We start from the raw sequence: 6096 nt of genomic DNA, 5'->3' as shown, positions 1-6096 counted from the left end.
ATGGCACTTTACAATTAAGCATTGCCAACTAATAATAATAATAATAATAATAATAATAAGTAAGTTTATTTCACATAATACCATAAAAAGAAAGAAATACATTCATTAATACATATGAAAACTTAATACGGCAAGGATAACCGTCTGCCGGGGTTTGGTTAGATACAATTATGGCAGTGCCTTATATAATATAAATTCAACAAAATATTACCATTAATTTCAAAATTTATTTACTACAAATTTAATAATAATAATAGTGACTATTAACTGAAAATTAAAAAGAGAAAAAAGTATAAGAAAAGAAAAAAGAAACGAAAATTTGAGAGAAAGAGAGAGAGATAAATTACAATTTTGTTATTAAATACAAATCAAAAGACATCCAAAACTGCTAATAGATAAAACAATTCATTATTGAACAATATTTATATTGTATTCGTTGAAGAACTACTGAATACTAAATCTAGGGCTAGTGCGTTTATAATTAACAAATAGTATATAAGAGAAATTTAAAAATTAAATTCATTTTTTATTATTCTCCTGTATTGCCATGCTGCAACCACGTATCTAATTAGGTGAGACCAATCAGGACCGTTCAGCAGATTGAGGAAGAAACCGAACGAAAGAAATCTTTCCCCAAACACAGATAAACGGTAGGGAGCAAGAATAGGGCACTCTGCAACAAAGTGAAAGGTGTCCTCCTTTACCCTATAATTACAAAGAGAACATTCCTCCTCTCTGTCAAGGTTGTAAGGTTTATGGTTGAGGTTCAGCAATTCTCCTCTCAGCTTTAATATCCACCTTATCTCAGTAATACCGTTTTCCATCCCGCCACCACCAGTCAAATCTGCGCACCTGACCTCGTGGTCAAGCAACTTGTAAATCGTATATCTATGTGAAGCCTGCGCCCTTTCAAGTTGGTTCAGCAAAAAACCCTTCCTCAACCAAGCAATAATGGACTGAAAGCGTGAAGGGAGTCCCTCTCGCTCCAGAACGCTCATCCTCAGATTAACCTGAGCCCGCTCAGCCAAAACGTTCCAACTTTTAGCCCATGATATACCCACTCTTACGATCTCCTCAGCAACTATCCTGGGAAACCTCGATTGATCCATATTTAACACCTTTACTAGATACCGACTATTTAATGCCAAGGTATAAAAGAATATAGGCTCAAGGCCAGTTTCTAAGTGAAGTATGTATGATGGAGTGAAATTTGGCAAAGCAAATATTTTTCTTATGAAAAACCACAGGACTCTCTCCACCTCACGGAACTCCTCTGACCCCCAAACTTGAGCTGCGTAACAAAGAATAGAACGCGACACCGCATTAAATACTTGGAGTTTCGCTTTCAGAGGTATTTGAGGCTGCATTATCGCTCCTCTCCAAATAACATTTAACGCAAGTTTAGCTGACGAGGATTTATCGAGAAAATGAGGTTTTAAATTCAATTGAGAGGTCAACAACACACCCAAATAGACAAAACGATTTACTACCTCTATCTCCTGGGTCTTGTACGTCCAGCGCTCTCTAGCTCCAAGTCTACCTCCATTGCGAAACACAACCACTTTGGACTTATCAATGTTCACTTGAAGGTTCCACCTTTCGCAATACCGCTCCAGCTTCAGTATGTTTCTCTGTAGGGCTCGCGGACTATCAGCAATCAGTACTATATCATCCGCATATAGTATAATTTTAATTACCTGACTTCCTACCTGCACTCCTGATTCAAATTCATCCTCCAAGTCATTTATAAATAATGCGAATAGGAGTGGGCTAAGTAGACAGCCTTGTCGTACTCCAGTATTCACACTAAAAGTCTCTGTTCTACCTTGCGGAGTCCAGACCGAAGAAATCGATCCCCTATACATATTTTTTAGGGCAGTAATGAACCGTGAAGAAATTCCACAATTGAACAACTTCAAATAGAGAGCATCCCTATCTACAGTGTCGAATGCAGCCTTTAGGTCCACAAAGAAAGCATATAGTTTCCTCCCTTTCCTATGTAACTGTATACGAACCAAATTAAACAGAACAAATATGCAATCAACCGTGGAGTAGCCCTTCCTGAAGCCAGCCTGACACTCTTTAAGGATCTGATTTGAATTAACAAATAATTCCAGCCTGTTCAATAAGAGCCCACAGAAAAGTTTACCGATACAATTCAAAAATGACAAACCTCGATAATTTTTGGCTTCAGATATAGAACCCTTTTTAAATAAAGGGAATATGATAGACTCCTTGAAGCTGGACGGGACACTGCCAGTAACGTAAATTTCATTAAAGACAAGAAGAAGCCGTTCCAGGTACTCTGAGGGTGCGTTCTTAAAGAATTCGTAGCTCAGCCTATCAACTCCGGGAGCTTTATTGTTCTTTGCTTTCCCTAGAACTGCATACAGTTCATCCATTGAAAAAGCGCCATCCAACTGAGGAGAAATGTTTAAGGGTGGAGCATAGCAGTGAAGAGCGCACGTAGAGCGAGGAGGACATAATAACGACTTAAAATGATGCACCCAATCAATTGAAGAGATGCCACTATCGATAAAATGACGAGGCTTTTTAAAAGCTTTCACAACATCCCAGAAATCTTTACTTAACTTGACACTTTTAAATTTCTCCAACAAATTTTTATAGTATTCAGACTTTTTAACAACTATTAACTGCTTATAATTATTATTGGCCTCAAAGTACGCTTTTTTAACAAGTTGAGATGAGCTCCTGCGGTAAAGCTTAAGTAACTTTCGCGATTTCTTCCTAGCCTTATAACAGTTCGAATCGTACCATGGTTGCTTAAATACCTGCATTTTATTATCACACGAGTTGTGCCAAAAAGTTGCTCTACGAACAGATTCAACCAGGAGCGAGATGGCGTTCTCAGGATCACACTGCTCAAGATCACTGAATTGCTGAACCTCCTTAACCAATCGTTTCTGGTATAGAGTCTTATTGTTATCAACCCATCTTATTTGAGGAAGTAAAGGAGATACCTGTTCATCTACATTTAGTAACTTTATGGAAAACGAAATTGGGAGATGGTCAGAAAAAGTCTCACATTCCACTGAGAAGTCATCTATTATTGGGAGAACATTTAGTGAGACGCAGCACAAGTCGATGACGGAGCTACCGCGTGCGCCTACATATGTAAAATGGCCCTCAGCGTCACTTTTAGATCGCCCGTTCAATATAATTAACCCATATTCATCACATAAATTAACAAATTTACCCCCTCTTGTGTTCACTACATCATCTTTAGAACGTCTGACATAGTCATATTTCTCTGAATCAATGGGTAACTCAGAACTTATTTCCTGCAATGTTCCGGTTCTAGCGTTAATATCACCCACCACAATAATATCAGCCTCAGCGAATTCAGAAATAAACTCAGTAAGACCATTAAAGTGCTCCTCCCAATGAGAACAATTTAAATAAGTTGGAACAATGTAAAATTCAGAAGTACTACCAACATGACATGAAACTATTTCCGAATCTCCCATTTTAAAAAATTTAATTCTCTGTTTTAATCTCTTTTTAATTCCATATAGCGCACCTCCGCTAGGCCTACCATATTTATGCTGCTTAATAGCATGTATCCAGATAAGATTAAATTCAGAAAAATAATTTTCAAAATAAGATGAACAACTACCGTTATCCGTTACATGTGTCTCAAATAGAAAAAAAACATCATATGATTTAACAAAATTAATAAATAAAAAATCTCCTACTTTATTATTAAGGCCCGCAATATTAAAAGAAAGAATGTTAACATAACTTAAATGTAATTGATTACCGTTAGAAGTGCTATTTTTCCGGCAGACGGGTGTATCTCAAGCCTTATTTATAATAGATGCTGATTGTTGGCGCCCCGGTAACACTGGAGGGTTGGATGCCCTGACGATGCTGCGGGAATTAGGCTGTTCCGCCAGAAGTCCGCCGATGTACCCAGTGAGATCATGACCCACCAGCTCTTTCAACTTAGATATTCCTACATCTCCTTTATAAATAAGCCCAGTGGAGTCATCCCATGATAACACGTTACCATTTAAAATTAATTTATCCGATCTGACTTCACACTTAACGCTGCTGTTTAGGCGGCGAATCTCCCATCGTAAACGAAACAGATTATGTCTCCGCCTGCGCACCATAAAAGGAAAGTCCTGCACTATTCTCCAAACAGTTCCCTTTAGTCGAAATGACTGCCTTAAAACAGCCCATTTCTCATGATTGCGCAGGAATGTAACTAAGACATGCCTCTGCTTCATAGATTTGTTCCCTAGAGGGCGTACTTCAACTATTTCCAACTTATCTTTAATTTGCATCACATTAGAGATAAATTCATTCACCAAGTGAAAAAGATTATCTTGATCAGTAAATGAGAGCCCTTTTATAATTAGATTATTTTTACGTGCATTATTTTCAAGTATATCTATCCGCCTTATTAACTGACGCTCATTCTCCTTAAGAGATTTTATTTCCATTTTCAAAGATTCATTTTCAATTTTTAAGCTCCTCATTTCTTCTCTGAACGAATTAAAATCATCTCTTGTTGGAAGTATCGCTATTTTAGCATCCATCATCTTACCAAAGGCTTGCAACAATTCATCGTTATTGGAAGTGCCCATCTCGTCGGATTTTTTTAATAAATTCACCTTCTTATCAGGTTGTGAATAGAGGTTCTCCGGAGAGCTCCTACTTCTCTTTAAAGGGATTCTCTTAGTAGGCGTTGAATTATCAGAAGATGAAGTATTACTACTTGCCAAAAATTTATAAATTTTTTCTTGCGGCATTAATTATTTTACTGTACTTTATTTTGTTTGTCTTATTTCCAAATAACTAATAATTAATAACCAGCATAAAACAGAAAAGAAAAAAAAAAAAAAAAAAAAAAGACGGAAAAAAAACCCTTAAATTTGTCAAAAATGAGATGCCAAGAAAAAAAAAAGCACTATTTCAATATAAGTTGTTTTTGTTTCTCTTAACTTCGATAGAGAAATAAATAAGTTGTTATTTATTTCATTGAGATATATAAATAATATGATCTATGATCTATTAGGTAAATATTAGGTCTATTAGTAAATAGATCCCCACCTGTGACTTGATTAGCCTTTTCTTTATCCCCTCCAAGTTTACCTGTTACATTCAATTAGAAAAAATCTATTAAAACTGTAATTGTTATTTCACTAATAACAGGGAAACCACTCGGTAGATTTTTTCCAAACTTCACCACAGTACATACAAAGCTAAGATCTGTCCGTTCACCAAAATTCACTTTTTAATTCCGATATAAACCTTAAAAATTTTAGTTAAACACAGACACGATGTTACTCTGTCGAAGCACTGAACCAAACTCCTCATTGCCAACTATTTACCCAATATCAAAGTTAATCTGCTAAAACAATTTTTTAAATGAAAGTACTCACCAATTATTTAACCATTTTTACAGAATCCCTCGTGGCACCAAGGATTGATTGTTGTTGTAATGCAACAATAGCAATGATTTATGTCAGAGAGATGAATCACTTCAGTTATAAAATATTTGATTATAAAAGTACCACACACATAATTTAAGCTGATATTTACACTGTATTGTAACTAAGCAACTAATATAATTAATTTATTACAAAAATATAAAACATCCCCTTCAAAATTCGCTGTACCAAAAAAAAAAAATTGAATTTTTAATTTGTTTTACTACACCCAAAAAATTTATTTATAAATTCAATTAAATGAAGAGAAGTATTTTTCATTTGTATCATACACATTTAAAATATCTCTTGATAAGCATTCACTATTGAAATAGTAGGAATTTATTATTGTAAAGAAAGGAAACTTGCTTAAAATGAAAATTCAAGTTTTTTTTTAACTGGGCGAACAACTGAACCAGCGTTTTTAGTGGTAGACGGCCTATTTATTTATTTTATTTTTTTGTAGAAAATATATTATGAATAGAGAAATGAATATCGCTAAATTGCAGTTTTCCTTGGTTCTTTTTTTATATGATTATAGATTTTCCTATTAAAAATTCTAACATATTTCGCTTAGATGCACAGATTTACTTAGTAAAATGAAAGAAATAAAGAAATCCATCTTGTTATATCTAATCCT

At 35.0% G+C, this 6096-nt stretch overlaps 1 protein-coding gene across 2 annotated transcripts in view; it reads right to left on the bottom strand.

The window, feature by feature from the left end:
• Nucleotides 1–5572, bottom strand: part of LOC141450937 (uncharacterized) — a 38218-nt gene extending 32646 nt beyond the window's left edge. For both annotated transcript variants that reach the window (XM_074121875.1, XM_074121876.1), the window contains exon 1: nucleotides 5412–5572. The gene's annotated coding sequence lies outside the window, so the exon portion shown is untranslated. The remainder of the gene's footprint in view (nucleotides 1–5411) is intronic.
• Between the last annotated feature and the right edge of the window lie 524 nt (nucleotides 5573–6096).

Source organism: Rhodnius prolixus, unplaced genomic scaffold (genome assembly GCF_049639745.1).
Source record: "Rhodnius prolixus isolate KJV_2025 unplaced genomic scaffold, Rpr scaffold_8, whole genome shotgun sequence".
NCBI classification, from domain to species: Eukaryota; Metazoa; Arthropoda; class Insecta; order Hemiptera; family Reduviidae; genus Rhodnius; species Rhodnius prolixus.
Note: the sequence above shows the minus strand (reverse complement) of the source record. Positions and strands in the feature narration are given on the sequence as shown.